Source organism: Macrotis lagotis, chromosome 2 (genome assembly GCF_037893015.1).
Source record: "Macrotis lagotis isolate mMagLag1 chromosome 2, bilby.v1.9.chrom.fasta, whole genome shotgun sequence".
In the NCBI taxonomy this organism is placed as follows: Eukaryota; Metazoa; Chordata; class Mammalia; order Peramelemorphia; family Peramelidae; genus Macrotis; species Macrotis lagotis.
Genome location: NC_133659.1, coordinates 254265410 through 254283108, shown reverse-complemented (window position 1 = coordinate 254283108; position 17699 = coordinate 254265410). Strand labels below are relative to the sequence as shown.

The window sequence follows — 17699 nt, the reverse complement described above, 5'->3', positions numbered from 1 at the left end:
TCCTACGGGGCCCGGCGCCCGCCCCGCCCTCAGCCCACCCACCTCAGCCAATCAGCGAGACGGCGCTGACGGGCGCCTGAAGCGGCCAACCGGAAACGCCAGATTGAAAGGGGCGGGAAACGAAGGCGGGGCCTTGAGCTGGCGCTCCCGCCGCCGTGGTTTAAAGAGGCTGGGCCTTTGTCACGTGACGAGGAACCGGCGGGCCGGTGTGAGGTGACGTCACAGCCAGGGTTAGTCGCTAGCTCCGGGGGCCGGACGGGAGGAGGTGGCAGGGGCGGAGCCCGAGGGCGGGGCCGGGGCGGGGCCAGACCCAACGCCCCCTCCCCCAGCATTTGTAAGGCTTTTTACTAAGCGCGCTCACACCCAGCCCGCTCCTCCTGCCGGCACGTGGCGAGCCGCGGGGCCGGCGGTGTAGACCCAAGTCTCTCCCTGCCTTCAGCCAGCACGATTCACCCGTCTCGTGGGAAAAATGAAGGCTAGAAACCTTTTTTTTAGTCATTTCCAGTAGTGCCCAAAACATCATTTAGGGTTTACTTGGCTCTGGTTTGCCGTTTCCTTTTCCAGCCCATTTTACAAATGGGGAAACTGAGGCAGGCAAGGTTTAGTGGTTTACTCAGGGTTCCACAGCTAGTAGTGACAGAGACTCCCTGACTCCAGGCCCTGTAAGTATTATTTTATTAATAAATCTATCATTAATCATGTAATTAATGGGAGTTTCGTGGTTTAGTCATATCGTAACATTCCTAATAGCCTGTGGCAGAGTAGCCAGGAAAAGCGGGGTTCGTGTCTGACTGGTGCCATACTGAGGCCTCTAGGAAACTTCCTAAGACTGAGTTACAGACTGGGAGTCGCTCTACAAGTAAAGCCACACATCTGCGCCCTAACCCAAGGCTGTGGTCTCTGTGGTTGCTGTAGTAGCCATGGTCATTGTTTACTGTGGTTATTGTGGTTGCTCTGGTTGCTGTGGCCGCTGTGGTTGTGGTCGCTGTGGTCTCTGTGGTTGCTGTGGTCATTGTGTTCATTGTGGTTGTTTTGGTCGTTATGATCACTGTGCTTGTGGTTGCTGTGGTCGCTGTGGTCGCTGTGGTCACTGTGGTTCCTGTGGTTGTTGTGGCTGCTGTGGTTATTGTGGCTTCTCTAGTTGCTATGGTCGCTGTGGTTATTGTGGTTGCTGTGGTCTCTGTGGTTGTTGTTTACTGTGGCTGCTGTGGTTGTTGTGGTTGTTGTGGTTGCTGTGGTCACTGTGGTCGCTGTTGTTGTTTACTGTGGTTGTTGTGGTTGCTGTGGTTGCTGTGGTCACTGTGGTTGCTGCTAACAGCAGCAGCATCTCTTACATATGCAGAGCATACCAAAAAGTCTGTCTAGTTTTTAAACTTAGGTTAAGCATAGGTGGGACACCCTGTATTATCCCCTATGGTAAAGGGCAGCTAGATGGTGAACTGGATAGAGAACTCTAACCCTGAAGATGGGAGTTCAAATCTAGTTTCAGATGCTTAGTGGACAAGTCTCTTAGACCTGATTATCTCAAATCCAGGACTATCTCCTGATTCATATCTGGCCTTTGGACCCAGATGACTGGGGAGGAGAAGGTGAAACTAGCTTCCTAGCATAGCACCCCCTCACGCAAATCCAATTCTAGTCACTGCATCACCTTCTGATGTTGTGGTCTTTTTTTTTTCTTTGAGACTAAAGGACTGACATCAGATCTCCTGTAGGGCAGATAGATTCTGTAGGTATTTTCTACATACAGAACTACCCCCTTTAATTACTGCATGTACTGTACTGTAATACCCCCTTGGACTTAACCAGGGAAGTTAAGCAATCAACCAGCATTCATAGTTAAAAGTAGAAGGGCTAGATAAGCTAGATAAGTAAACACTTTACAGAGCTGTCAGAGGGACCAGGTCCCTCCTCTCTCTCTAGTTCCATTTTACATTGCTTTTTTGGGGGGGAGGGTTGGTATGGCAAATGGGGTTAAGTGACTTGCCCAAGGTCACACAACTAGGTAATTAAGTGTCTGAGACTGGATTTGAACTCAGGTCCTCCTGAATCCCGGGCCATTGCTTTATCCACTATGCCGACTAGCTGCCCCTTACATTACTTCTTCTAATGCCCTTAATATTTTGTGATTCTCTGTATACTTACACATATCCCACTACCTTATCCCTAGAGTTACCCTTCTAATTCCTCTTATACTCTTCTTGGTCCTCAAAGAATCACAGAATTGGAAGAGGAAAAAAATATCACTATTTTTTTTATTCCTACTGTATATACCACTCCATTGATCTTTTGACCAGTATTTTTAATTTTTCAGTGACTATGATATTCCATGATTCAAAGCAATCATTGATAGACTGTTGGTGTTTTATTTTGTTTTTTAAATTAGGTTTTCCTAATATTGATTCTGGAGAAATTATTTTCATCTTGTCAGTAGAGAGATAGAAGCAGAATGTTGCAGGTATTTTTCAGATGCAGTTAGCTATTGATTGTTTTCAGTTAACTGCTTTTCTTTGTTTAAATGCAAAAAAAAAAAGAGGGTTCAATTTCAGGGCAGTATAGGAAATTAATGGTAGCCAAGACATTGATCTGTAAAAACAGCCAGACATCAATAAAACTATTTTAAAGGTAGATTTTCATGTCAAGACTATGGATGGGTATATGGAAAGAGCTTTGCAATTTTTACTTAAGCTGTTCAATCTTCTCTCTTCTGTATACTCAGTTTCAGGAATAATATGTCTGTGCATTTATTAATGGATTCAGGGGAATACTCATGTTATTATATGGGACGCTATGGCAGGATCTAGTTTTCATCCATTTGTTTTTTTTGCTGTGTGGATTACTTGAGCAGATGTGGATCTCATTGAGAAAAATCTCTAGGATTGATTTGAAGTTAACTCAGTATCATCAGCAAGTAGAATTATGACGAGTAGAGGGAATACCCCTTGCATTGGACTTTTTCCATGAAAATGGTAAACATTTAGTGAATGAATATGTCTCCTGCTTTATACCTTGATTTTATAAATAAATTTTATTAAAACTTTTTGTTTTATATATTATATATATATATATATTATTTAACTGAAATAATCATTGTTATTTTGGGATATGCTCCCCACACACTGAGTTCTTCCTAATAAAAAAGAAAAACAGTTTAGCAAACCAATTGACACAGTGTAAGTAACCACCCCTTTAATCCTACCTACTTAAAATATATTTTATTTGGGTCATCTCCTTATGGTGGGACCCTCAAACTTGACCTCAGTGCTTCAGCTTGGGGCTCATGAGCTCAGTAGTATCATCACTGTTATCCCACTTTTCTTCTTGGAACCATAACTAATCACTATAATTGCTCATAATTCAACTTTTTGTGTTCTTTTCATTTACATTATTTTACTTATTGTGTATTTTGTTCTACTGGCTCTGCTGCATTTGTATCAGTTCATAAAAGTTTTTTTCTCTGTTTTTCTCTGAATTATTTGTTCCTAATCAATAATATCCTAAATATTTATATACCAAAATTGGAATAAATCAATTATAAATCTGAAAAGCATCTTTTATAGATTAAATGTTCAAAACAAAATGTATAGAACTCATTCCAAACTAAAAATTGAGCATCATAGTATGTTCTCCTCAACAGAAAATAGTGAACAGTTTTAGCATTTGTGAAATCTCTCTAAAAGCCCCTGAAAGCTTTTTGCCTTAGTTACATGAGAAGACTTGCCTTTGACTGAATTCCTTCCTTTTCACACATGGGAAAGTATTACAGAGGTCCACTGTTAAAAACAGACAATATGTTTGTTGCAAATTAATTCTGGTATAATGTATTACAACAAAGCCTAGGGAAAGCTGCTGAGGTGGCCTCGGGGCTAGGTTTAATAGTCATCTCCTCTGCTGACAACTTCTTTACATGTTGGGCGTAAGAGAATGGTGTGCTCAAATTGTGCTGTATAGGAGCCTTTGATGTCACATAAGGGGGGGGGTAGGGATCCACAATCCCCAAGTCACACAGGTTCTTGAGAGCCATGAGATATTTACTTTCTCCAAGGCGATCTAACCACCTGCGGCAGAAGGCCAGGGTGCCAAAGTTTTCATTGATGACATTTAACAAGTGTTTTGCTCTTGGAAGTCTTATTGGCACGTGTCCAACATCAAAATTTTTCATATAATGTGAACATTCCATATCATCATGCACCACCACACCTTTTCCTGTACTACCAAAGGTTTCTATGGCATATACTTCACCTTCCTCCATTCTTGTTGCTTCTCCTCCTTTCACAATGGGCACCAGCATGTATTCTATATGGCCCAATTGAATGTCCATTAAGATTTCGAATGGGTTTCACTTGATATGTTTTCCCATCAATTTCCACTTCATAAGACTCCATGACTTCCTGGATGGCCTCACCAACATCTAAAAGACAACATCAATTCCAGCACACTTTATTCCAGTGTTAGTAGCATCTTTTACAGCCTTCAACAATGTGTCATATTTGGGGTTGAAAGTGACAGTAAAAGCACAATCGATAATTCTACCACTGACGTGTGTTCCAAAGTCTATCTTGCAGATGTCATCATACTGCAAGACCGTGGGGTCCCCAGCATTGGGAGTGTAGTGGGCTGCACAGTTATTGAGGGAGCAGCCTGTGGGGAAGGCAAGGCCAGCATTGAGGCCATTCTCTTTTATGAGCTTCCGGGAACAGTCTTCCAATTTTTCACAGATTTCTATCATAGTCATCCCAGGCTTGATCCAGCTCATCACATACTTCCTCACTTGTCTATGTGCCTCTGCAGCTTCCCGAAAATCATTCCAGATCTCTTCACTGGCCTGGTCTAATGCTTTTTTTTCTTCACTTGTGGTTCTCCAAGCTGCCGTCCGCCCATCTTGTGTGGAGGGGTACTCGCATTCTTGACTCTTTGGAAATACACCACTGGGATACAGGTCACATATAGGAACTGAGGGCGGGTCTGTCTGTACCTTCGGTCCTTTCTTCTTTTTCTTCTTTTTTTTTTCTTTCCTGCTGCTCCATCTCCATCACCATCTCCATCATCCTCATTTTCTTTGTCCTCCAGGGCCTGTTTTTCCAGCTGTTTGGCTACCTCATCCACTGAAGTCCCAGATTCTCCCTCCGTTTCCTGTTGTCCCGTGGCCCCAGCCTTCCCCTGCCTCTTCTTGCGCCGCCTCTTCTTGGCAGTGTCCTCGGCCGCCGCGGCCGCGCCGTCGTCCCTGTCGTCCGGCTCCAGCTCGCCGTTCAGGTGCGGCTCCGGGGCCGCCGCCCGCGCCGCCTCCACGCCCGCCATGTTACCGGAGAGAGCGCGAGGCCGCCGCCCCCGGAGCCTCGCCGCGCCGCTGCCGCCGCTGGCTATTATAAATCATAAAATCATGGATTTTAGATCTAGAAGGGATCTCAGAGGCCATCCAATGCAGTCTCATTTAAATGTAAGGATAGGGGGCACCCTGATTTCTCTATTTAATCAATCTGCAATATGACCAAAGTATGAACAAGGCAATTGTCCCAACCTGCTTAAGACACTACCTTTACTAGGGGCAACTCCTACTGAATCAACCAATCAAAGGCATTAAGGCAACTTTTAAAAGTCCTTGAAAGCTACTGGAAGAAACTGAATGATGGCCACACAGCAGAATTGTATTGGTTGAAGAAACTCAGTTATACCCTGTGGATCTTCACCTGAACACTTGAGCATCTGGTAGACGGAAAAAGAGAGCAATTCTAGCCAAGCTTCTGAATCCTTCCTTATGACCTTCTTCCCCTCCTGACCTGTGCCTATCGTGCGAAGTTTGGAGGATTGAAGGATTTGTATACAAACTAAACAAATTATGAAAAACATCTTCAGGACTCTAAACAGAAGCCTAGTGGAAAGCCACGCCCTTACTGATGGAAACATTTTGAGGACTCCAACAAAATGACTTTCAGGGGTTATGAATTACCCCTTTGTGGCAAGTTCTCTAAACTCAAACTAACTTTCCCCTAGACTCTGTAGGTACTTGTGGGAAAGTGTGTCACAGATTTGGGGTTGGGGATGTTTTGTACCCACTTAAGATTAGGTGGTATAAAAATTAGTTAGACCTTAGTGTGAAGTCCTTTCTAAAAGCTAATTTAGGCTGACTAATTGAAATGAATTAATAAACAGTGAGGGAGCATAATTGTAAAAGCTCATGAACTACATAGCATTAGAAAGCTATCCTTAGAACTCTGGAATGACACGCAGTAGCCCCAATCTGGAGAGTCAAACTGCCATTTCAAGAAGGATTTAGGAGAGTAGGTCTAAATCATGTGCTATATACAGATATTGAAACCAAGGCATAGGAAGGTTAAACTTGCTCAGCATTACATGGGTAGTAAAGTTGTGAAGCAGTGTTTTGATCTCAGGTCTTCCTAGTTCCAAGCTTAACTCTCTATCCTTTATACCATGCTAACTGCCCAGTTGATAGACACCTACATTGTTTCCAGCTTTTATACTACCACAAAAGTACTACTATGAACATTTTAGTATAAATTATTTCTTTCCACCTTTGACTTTCTTGGGTAAGATGCCAAATAGGGTCAAATACTATGAACATTTTACATTTTAGTTACTTTCTTGCATAATTTATTTTGATATTCATTTTATATTAATGGAGTAAGGATGAATAGTAACCTCCATGGTTGCAATATCAGATATCCAAAAGCATTTTACCACATACATAGGAGAAACTTTGAGGTAAGATTGTGCTTGACTTTTTGTAGTCAATAAACACAAGATCTTTTTTTTCTGTGCCTTTTAGGCAGTTGGGTAACTGTAAAGATGTGTGATCTGTTTAAATATTGGAGAAGATGTGGAAGAATTGGAACACAAATGCATAATGGGGGGAGAAGAACATTGTATACAGTAGTTGCAACATTGTGTGATCAACTGTCATAGACTTAACTCTTCTTAGAGATACAATGATCCAATCCAATTTCAAAGACTCCTGTTGGAAAAATGCTATCTACATCCCAAAAAAGTACTATGGAGTCATCAAAAAATACTATTTTCACTTTTTTTCTTTGGGTTTTTTGTGTTTTTCCTTTCTTGTAGTTTTCCTTTTTGTTCCAATATTACTTTTACAACATTACTAATGTGGAAATATGATTAATATCATTATACTTATATAACCTTTATCAGATTTCTTGTTGTCTAATAGGGAGGGGAAAAATTTTGGAACTCAAAATCTTATAAAAATGAATGTTGAGGGGCAGCTAGGTGGCATAGTGGATTGAGCAACAGCCCTGGAGTCAGGAGTACCTGAATTCAAATCTAGCCTCAGACACTTAATAATTATTTAGCTGTGTGGCTTTGGGCAAGCCACTTAACCCCATAGCCTTGCAAAAACCTAAAAAAAAAAAAAAACACCAAAAATGAATGTTGAAAACTATCTTTACATGTGATTTGAAAAAAGTTCAATAAAAAGATGTGATTTGCTACAAAAAAAAATCTGTATAATCTACCTGTTTACTTCTCATAGTTTCAGTAAGGGTCTCCTTAATATGTATGTAAACCATCCTCATTAAGATTTTTCAAAAATGAGAAAGTGGGTACATGGCAGTAGTTGCTGATGTTTTCTTTGTAACCTAATGTCATTCATTCAACCCCCACCAGTATGCTTCCTTCCAAGATTACCAGTTGAAAATCAATTAGTCAAGCAGCTTAATTTTAGAAAAAGGTATTTACTAAGGTGGCAAGTTAAATGGTGAAGAATATAGGGTGCCACACCCGAAGTCAGGAAGTCTCAACTTCCTAAATTCATAATCTGGTCTCACACATTTATTAGCTCATACATTTGTGTGACCCTGGGCAAGTCACTTAACCCTAGTTGCTTTGAGTTTCCTCATCTGTCAAATGAGCTAGAGAAGGAATGGCAAACCACTCCAGTATCTTTGTCAAGAAAGCCCCAAATAGGGGTCACGAAGAGTCAGACACAGCTGAAGAACGATTGAACCACAACAATTTCTAAGATGATGTAGTAAAAATAATTGGTACAAAACACAAATACGTACAGGGACAAGAGGAGAGTGGGTCCAAGCCTAGAAGGCACATATACCAAAGGGGTAACACCACTAAGGATTGCTAGAAGTCTTTTCTGCAGGGCTTAAGGTCCACTTAACCATGGTCAATGCCTGTCCAGGTCTTTTACTCCCAATGCTGACACTACCATCAGCCTCCAGTCTCTACTGTCCTAGAGGACCAATGGTAGAATATGAATAGGAAGATATTAAAATTAATTATCTGAAATAAAAGAAAACTGAGGACAAAATTACCTGGAACCTACCTGGAACCTGGAACCTGTCATTGGACTCCTTAGAGGTCAAGGAACCTGAATGATTTACAGAGCTGATTTTTATAACACAAAAGAAAAATAAAATGAAAGAATCTTATTTTGAGTATAATTCAATTGGACAAGGCAGATCACCTGACCAGTTAGCTTACCCCAGGCTTTCTTAATTCTACCCCAGAAGACCTTGCCTAACAGGTGGTACACTTTTTGAAACCAGAAAGTATACAGAGAAAAAGGAACTTGTGGTCAGCAGTTAGCAGTCACACACAACCACCCCTCCCGCACACACACATACACATGCCACTGTGTCTTTTTTTTTAATTAGAATTCTCCTAATTATTAGTAATTTAGAGTATTTATTCATATGTTAACAGATTGCTTCGATTTTTTTTCCCTTTAAAACTGCCTGTGCATATCCTATGACCATTCATTACCACAATCTTTCTTAAAAGATTCTAGTAATCTTGGATAACAATGGACTTTAACTAAAGGAAAAAAGAATTTATCCTATAGAATTGGAAAGAAGAACTTAATCTGTAGCTAGTCTTTCTCCACTTGCCAGAAAGAAGAACTCAGACTCTGATTATCTTGACATTTACTTATTTGTATGATTCTAGGAAAGTCACTTAACCCCGATTGCCTCACATCAGCAAAACATTTTATTATCCTATGATTATTCTATTCCTCTAAATTATCTATTATTAAATGATAAAATCTTATCTATCTATTCACTAAACCTTTAAGTAACCTAGACAAGAGACTATTTTAGTCCAACTTAGCTATTAAGGCTAACTCCTATAATTAAATTAATATAAATAAAATAAATCAATACTAATTAATTTTTTTCAAAGATAAGAGCAAAATCCTTTAGGTCCTTTAAAGTTCCCAAGATCTTTCTATGCCCAAAGTTGGGGAGAGAGGATGGCAGGAATAGAGAGGGAAAGATGCTCAAGGTAAAAGCTGAGGCCTCTCCTTCCCTCCCAGGAGATCTCTTTCCAAGAGTTTAAGTTAACTCCATTTGACTGAATGCCTTTATATTGGATGCAAAGGGCTTGAAATCCCTTAGTTACTTAGATTTTTCAGTCTGTTCAGTTCACTTTATGCAATGGCTTTTCAAAAGACTTTTCTCACTATTATTGATTGGTTGAGATGTGTTCTCATCTCCCTAAAATGGGGTGAGGTAGTTTCAACTCCACCTTTACACATTTAAAAGTGAAATGAATTGATTTCCCAATTAGGAGGCACAGATTGCTCTGAGCAGCTTATCCTTCCTGCCTCACCTGATATGGCAGTCAGATAGATGGTATCAGGTAGATAGTAGACTGTCTTTTTGAAGTTTGGAAAAATTGCCAAAGTGGTTGTGAAGTATAGAACAACTCAAAAATTTTGACCTTATTACATTTAAGGACATAGATGATACTAAAGGTCAAGATTGCAAAGTTTCTTGAGGGTCTGAAGTTGATTATACAGGGAAGGTAAATCAAAAATATTCAAGTTCCATGAATACTATCCATTGACTGAAACTTTTTTAAATCTGTGGAGACAGACTGGGACTCTCTAGAGGAGGTGTAGAGAAATTAAGATTATGGGGGAAGGGGACAAATTTGAATTTAAAAGTAGGGGATATAAAGGTTCCAGAGATTATTACAGAAACAGCAACAATATGGTAATTATAGAGGTAGCTCTGGTAGTTATATTGCAGAGAAAAATTAAGCTTATTCTTCTGATAGCAATTATCTGTAAAGATTTTTTGGAATTTTGCTGAATAGCATTCTACTTGTAATTCTACTTTCATTCACTTTTTTAGTCTTATCAACCTGTCAAATACAGGTGGCAATTACTGACATGAGATGGCCAAATTAGACTTTTAAGGAAGTTTTTGTCTGTTCTTGAGTTTTTTAAAAAAGCATTTTTGAAAGAATTTGTTTTCTTCTCTTCATGAGCCCAGATATGATTTGGTGTTTTTTGTCTTTTTGTTTAACAAAAAAATTTGTAAGATAGGACCCATGATTCAGTTTTCTTTGAGATAGAAAAAGATCTTTAATTAGGTGTGTCCTGGAAGCTATGGAGGTTTAGGCTCTTAAGATTATTATCTTCAACACTTGTATTATTACTGTAACAGAGAGAATGCATCCTGAGAGTATGAGGAGAGCAAGTCAACTTTGAATAAAAAGAAATGAGTTTAATCTCTAGACAGATACTTTTCTATACTGTGAATATAACCATTGGCCCAATGGGTCATTTGTATAAGAATCTCTTCATTGGTGGACACTACTCAATGCTTCCCCACTTGTTTGAGAGTAGAATTCTTAAGAGGTAGGAAAAAAAGAGATCTAGTTCTACCCTCAAGCAAGTTAGGAACATTTTGTAATCACTATGGACTAATGAGGAATGTATTATGCAAATTGCTCTTTGAAACAAGGGTTATACATATTATTATCCAGAAATAGAGTCATGAACTTTCCAAAAAATAATTATTTATATTATCTTTTTTAAAAAGAAGTATGCTTATCCCATTGATTACATATTTGAAATGATTAAGGAATTCTTAAATACAATTTCTAAATAAATTATTAAATTCTTTGGTTTTTCTGAAACCAATCAAAAAATTCTAAAATTAAAAAAAAAGGAAGGGGTGGCTAGGTGGTGCAGTGCATAAAGCACCTCCCCTGGAGTCAGGAGTACCTGGTTTCAAATCTGGTCTCAGACACTTAATAATTGCCTAGCTGTGTGGCCTTGGCAAGCCATTTAACCCCATTTGCCTTGCAAAAACCTAAAAAAAAAAAAAAAAAAAAAAAAAGGAAGGAAAAGAACTCTAGGGTGGGGGAAGGATAAACTAAAGAAACAGGACCAAGAATACCAGAAAGTTCAAGGAAAAGAGCAGAAGGGTTAGTCAACTTTCTAATAATACCATCCATGTTTTTTGTTCTTTTCCTGACAAAGATATCTTCATCCTGTTTTGTTCAAATTCCATGACCAAACCACACATGGGCAGTGTGATACCTAAAGTCCCCCAATTTATTTTTGATACCTCTCTATGACTTATATCATCTTCTCTTGCTTAACATAAGGAAGAACATATTCATCTGATAGTCAGTGGAAATATTCCATGCTTCACCCAGCCCAAGACTCCCCCCACCCCCAACATACCATTTCTAGCTGATGAATCATTTTTGGCCCTTGAAGCAAGATCCCAACCAATGAGATTCTATATTTTGTGTAATCCCTACAGAGTGTTCAGGAATCAAAACTGGTATCAAACCCAATAAAAACAAGATCCTAGGGATCAGAGACACCTCAGACCATGAGGAAGGTCTGGAGTCCACGTCATTAGGGGTCCAGGTCTCTTTTTGATCTCTGCCTCAGTTTTTCTTTTTAGAGTTTGGGTGTTATTATCCCCATATACTTGGCAACCATGAAGGTATCCCTGAGGACAGGACTTCCATCGCCATAGGCTCTCCTACCAGAAGGGAACCAAAAAAGAACATGCATTGGAGGAATTTTCATGCTGGCTCCCTAACTGATTCTAGTCCTGGAAGGTTGGATTCCCCTTGCTGTTTGTACCTAAATTCTCTGAGTCTGAGGTAAGTCTCTCCAAGCTACAGATTGATGAGTCTGCCTTGATTTATTTCCAAATTCTTCTCCTTTAAGATCCCTAATTGAGTTAAAAGGGGAAGTTCAAATTTATAATTGATTTTTTTGAGTGTTTAAGCTTCCAGAGCACTTAAAAATATCTAATGGCCATAATCTTATTTTAAAAACATAAACCAGTTTTTTTCTTCCCAATTTTTCTTTACTTTCTTCACTTTTCTAAAAGAAATATTGCTTCAGAAACCAGCAATGAGAATATTTCTTTTTTGTCTAGCCAACTAGCTAAAAGGCTTTCTTTTTTCAGTAAAGTTGAAATAGATTACTTTTTCCTTTTGTAAGTAAAATTGGATATTTAGAAGTTTTTCTTTGAGAAATTGACATCAATCTGGTTGAAGTATAATTGGCGCTAAACTAAAGGTAGTTTGTAAACTTGGTTTCTGGATTGCTTCAGCACAGATAAGCACTCCATGAAGGAGAAAGGGCAACACTGCTGGTAGCTGCACCTGTGATGGGAGGCACAGGGCATCATGATTCCAGTTACAGAAAGCAAGGACTGGTAGTGCAACCCTGTAACCCTTTAATTGGAGAAAAGATCCTAAGCAGTTTTTATGGTCCCAGGGCTGGTTACATCCATATCAAGACTGTCTTGAGCAGCTCTTGGTGATACCAACTTTGAAAGCAAGGATGAGAGCAGCTAGGTAGACAGAGCACTAGCCCTAGGGTCAGGAAGACTTGTGTTCAAATCTGACCTCATATACTTAATAATTACCTAGCTGTGTGACCTTGGGCAAGTCACTTAACCCCATTGCCTTGCAAAAATAAATAAATTTAAAAAAAGAAAAGAAGGGTGATTAGTCTGAAAACAATGAATAATCATAAATGACCATAAGATGCCACCAGGTAGGGCCTCCTTGGCAGTCTCTTAGTTTCAGGAACTCACTCCTGTTTCTCAAACCTTTAAGGATTTAGGGAACAGTTTAGCTTTACGACTCTAGATCAGCCACTTGGTTCTAGGCCCTGAGAAAGGTCCTTTAGGCTTAGAAGTTTGGTCCTAAAAATAAAAAATTGAGAGCTTTTGAGAAATTGCCCTAAAATGCTTGAGTGTAAGTTATAGGAAAGAACTTCTATGTAGGCAAAACTTCCATAATAAGAACTACAATCCATAATTGAGAACAGGATGCATCCCTAGCTCCTTCAGTGGGAAACAGCTCAGATAGAATAAGTCAAAGGTCTAGTTCTCTCAGGAAAAGTTCCTCTGAGGAGTGCCACTCCTGTTTGGAGATGCTCACAGGACAGATGGGGTCAAGTATAAGCTACAGGATTCCCATTAGGCAGACTTTTAACAGCCTGGGATAAGGGTGGACTCCCTCTCCAACAGAGGATATAGTTTTGGTATGAAGCTACAAAGGTTTGAGGGAATGATTCTAGGCAAAGTATGGAACTTTTGACTATCCTAATCTGTGTGTGTGTGTGTGTGTGTGTGTGTGTGTGTGTGTGTGTGTGTGTGTGTTTTGTTTTTTAGGTTTTTGAAAGGCAAATGGGGTTAAGTGGCTTGCCCAAGGCCACACAGCTATGTAATTATTAAGTATCTGAGACCAGATTTGAACCCAGGTACTCCTGACTCCAGGGCCAGTGCTTTATCCATTATGCCACCTAGCTGCCCCAACTATCCTAATCTTAAAGAGTTAAAGAATTTTATTGAACAGTCTTCCAAAATTAACATAGAGCAGATAAATTACTGGTATTGCCAGGAGGTGCTGATTTTTTTCCCCATGGCAAAAAAGTGGGTTTAAGTGATTTGACGCAGGTCACACAGCTATGTAATTATTAAATGTCTGAGGTGGGATTTGAACTCAGATCCTCCTGAGGGCCATTGCTCTATCCACTGTACCACCTAGCTGCCCCAGGGAGGTGCTTTCTAAGACAAATAGCGCTCATCTATCTATTGAGCTTTACCAAACCATTGTCTTCCTCCTCCTTCTGCCCCTTCTGTTTGTGCTTTTTCTGAAGCACTGCCTCCCTTAATGAAAGTCCAAAGAACAGAACAAGTTGTTGCTATTTTTTTCTTATAGATAAAGTTCACTAAGCAGCAGGGGGAATGATTTTATATATATTTAAGAGCATCATCCTTTTAGACTATCAGACCTTTCTAATTGAAGGAAAAGTGCTCCTACATGTGATGAAGATCCTGATGTGTTAATGATCAATTTAAAGCTATCTTTCAAGCCAATACCCCAATATGGAGTGATGTGACTGATCTCATGTAGACCCTATTATCTCCAGGAGAAAAAAAGCAGGTGTTATTGAAGTTATAAAATGGAAAAATTGTGGGTATAAGAGATCAAAGAAATATACTACCTTAAGATCTGCAACACCCCCGCCAGGATCCTAATCAACCTGCCCAGATCCAATAGGCTATTCAGGGGGTATAGAATTTTTTTGCAGAGAGTCCTGTTAATTTCATTAAGTTTCAGGAGACAATTGAGGGAAAGTGTGAAAATCTCAAGAGAATCTATTATGTAATAATGGAAAGTGTTCTACATTAGATCCCTTAAATCAGAAGGATGCAAGGATTATGAATGTGGTCTTGGTTAATCAATTATTGCATAAAATCAAGGACTGCTTTCTCAAGTACTGCCCAGGCTGGCATGAAAAACCCTTAGGGCCCCCTCAGGTTACTAGAATCAAAGGAAAAGACCTAAATTGATCTCAAAGGCAAGATTATCCTTCATTAAGGAAGAACCAATTCAGGCAGTTTCGAAATCAAATTGAAGTGAACAAAGGGCACAGAAGGGTCCAGGAACAAAACATGAAAGAATATGAACAACAGGGAAACTTCTTTGCACGAAGATGTTGGAGAGAGGGAGGGAATAGTATTATTTCCAATATCCTTGCCTCTGTTATCCCTGCCTCTGCCCCACTAGAGAACTGAGTATAACACTGAAAATTGCCAGAGTCTCATATACTTGCCTTATTGATACTAGAGCCATTCTCTCAATTCTGATTTAAAAAAAAATACAAGTTCCAACTGTACTATTATTCAGTCTATAAACATAGAGGGAACACCTTGTGAAGCTTTTTTCTTAGCCCCACAAGAGGTGAAGTAGGCTCCCTGTTTTGCATTCCTTCTTAGGGGTATCTGGTATATCTACTAACTTGTTGAGAAGAGTTGTCCTGTGTAAATTATTTACCACTATTTCAAGTCTCCTAGATAATGCTTTAACTGTACAATTCTCAAATAATTTGAGCCCTTTATTTCCATTTTTGATTGATTTACTTTATGATTTTTCTGATGAGCTCCTTTAACTTTTTCCTGTTGCCCCAATCCAAGATGAATACCAGTAGCCCTGGTATTCCCCCATGATATTTGTCAGCTACTTCTACTGATATAGGCCTTTTAAATTCAGCAGTTCCAGTCAACAAAGGGGGGAAAGCCACTATCAATGCCTCAATATCTCCTCTCTAGGGAGGCCATTGAAGAAATTGTACCCATCATTAATTCTTTTAATAGAGGAAGGGTTTATGAGTCCATGCAAATCTCTCTCCAATACTCCTATACTACCTATTAAGAAATCTAGGGGCACTAGGTGGCACAGTGGATAGAGCACTGACCCTGGAGTCAGGAGTACCTGGGTTCAAATCCGGTCTCAGACACTTAATAATTACCTAGCTGTGTGGCCTTGGGCAAGCCACTTAACCCCATTTGCCTTGCAAAAACCTAAAAAAAAAATTTAGACCAGGCAGACCTCTATCCAGGTTTGTTCAGTATTTACATGTCATTGATGCATGTGGTCTCTATACCTGCCATAATTGTGTCTTCCATTCCTCATGATGTCATCTGCTTTGTGCTGCATTTTTTAGTGTTCTTTTAAGTCCCAAATCCAGATACCTATTCATATCAATGTGGAATAATCAACTTCCACATTGACCTGGATTCATTTACCTCAAAACTATATTGTCTTCTACTCTGTTCTCACAATTTTTTTTGTTAGGTTTTTTTTTTTGTAAGGCAATGGGGTTAAGTGGTTTGCCCAAGGCCACACAGCTATGTAATTATCAAGTGTCTGAGACCGGATTTGAACTCAGGTACTCCTGACTCCAAGGCCAGTGCTCTATCCACTGTACCACCTAGCCACCCCCCCTTCTCTCAATTTTTAAAGCAAGATTTAAGTTCTATTGTCTTCACAGACTCAGTTTGAGTCCAATTTATTGATGGCCTTCTACTAGTCTCATCTAGTACTAACATCTATCAGAGAAATAGTCATTATCTTCTCCTTCAGCTCTACACTGTGAACACACAGTCTCTAGATCAAAGGTACAGTGTAGATAGGGCTACTGTCACACTCAGATAGAGTGTCTTGGCTTTGTTTTATCTTCCGGAATACAGATCCTCTCTCAGAAACACCTGGAAGTTTCTATGACAAAGAAGCAGTTAAGTCCATTTCATGAAGTAACTAACCCTCTTGTTTCATTGACCAAAGAACAAATTCTTAAACCTCTAAATCTTAAACATGAGCAAGTCACTGCTCTCATAAAATGCTTTTTTAAAAAAAAATTTTGCAAGGCAATGGGGTTAAGTGACTTGCCCAAGGCCACACAGCTAGGTAATTATTGAATGTCTGAGGTTGGATTTGAACTCAGGTACTCCTGACTCCAAGATCAGTGCTCTATCAATTACACCACCCAGCTGCCCTTTCTCATAAAATATTAAGAAAGCACTGGTGTCTCCTCCAGTTCTAGGATTCCCAGACTACAGTAAACCCTTCACTCTTTTGGAGGGGTAAATTCATGTATCCTCACACAATCATTGGGACCTATCATGTACCTGTAGCTTGTTATTCAACTCACTGGGTCTTTGTCACTGTGGAGGCACCATCTTGCCTCTGGGCTGTTGCAGTCATTGCCCTCAGTGGAGAAAGCTGCTGACCTGGTTCTGGGAAATCCATTAACCATTCAGTGCCCTCATGAAGTTGAGATCTTGCTGCTATATCACCAAACCCAAGCCTTTTCTGAATAAAGGCTTACTAAATATGAAGTGACTTTATTTGGAAGGGAAAATGTGCTCCTAAGGTTAATCCTGCAACATTGCTTCCTGATCTTCCTACCTTTCCTCAATTGCTGACTTCATTGAAAAGCCTCATAGTGACCTTATTGATATCCATCTAGACAATCCAGATTTGATCCTCTATACTGATGTCTCCTCCTTTATGAATGATGGAGAATTCTTTAAAGGAACCACTGTTGTTTCTGATCATAGGGTAATATAGGCAGCCTCATTCCCTTCTAACTTCAATGCCCAGGGCACTGAACTGATTGCCTTCACCCAGGCCTGCCATCTTGCTACTGACTCTCATTATTCTTTTAGAGTATGTCATGTAATTGGGATATTGTGGTTGCAATAAGGATTTTTTTTATTTTCTCTGGGAAATTATTGCCAATTATGACTTAGAGATCCTCTTTCTGTCATAAAATTGCCCAGAGCTCTGCTCATATTAATGGAACTGATCCCATTTCTCTTAGAAATGCCCATGTGGATGTAGCTACCAAGAGCCACTTGCTTTCTATCTTGATGATTCTTTGTTATTTTCAGGCAAACCTGATAATATTTACTAGCTTCATCTTCCCTACAATGATAGAGAAATGGAAGCAGCATTACAATGCAAAACAGTTTTCTGGGGACAGGGTTACTTGTGGAGATAAACCACTCTATCCCTGGAGTTTTTATCAGGAAACATGTCTTTCAGGTCATTCTGGTGGTCATTATGTCACAGGGGGAATAATTGATTCAATTAGA

General features: G+C 39.7%; 1 pseudogene; it reads right to left on the bottom strand.

The window, feature by feature from the left end:
- Nucleotides 1-3834: 3834 nt before the first annotated feature.
- LOC141514760 (methionine aminopeptidase 2 pseudogene) lies at nt 3835-5326 on the bottom strand (annotated as a pseudogene).
- Nucleotides 5327-17699: the final 12373 nt, after the last annotated feature.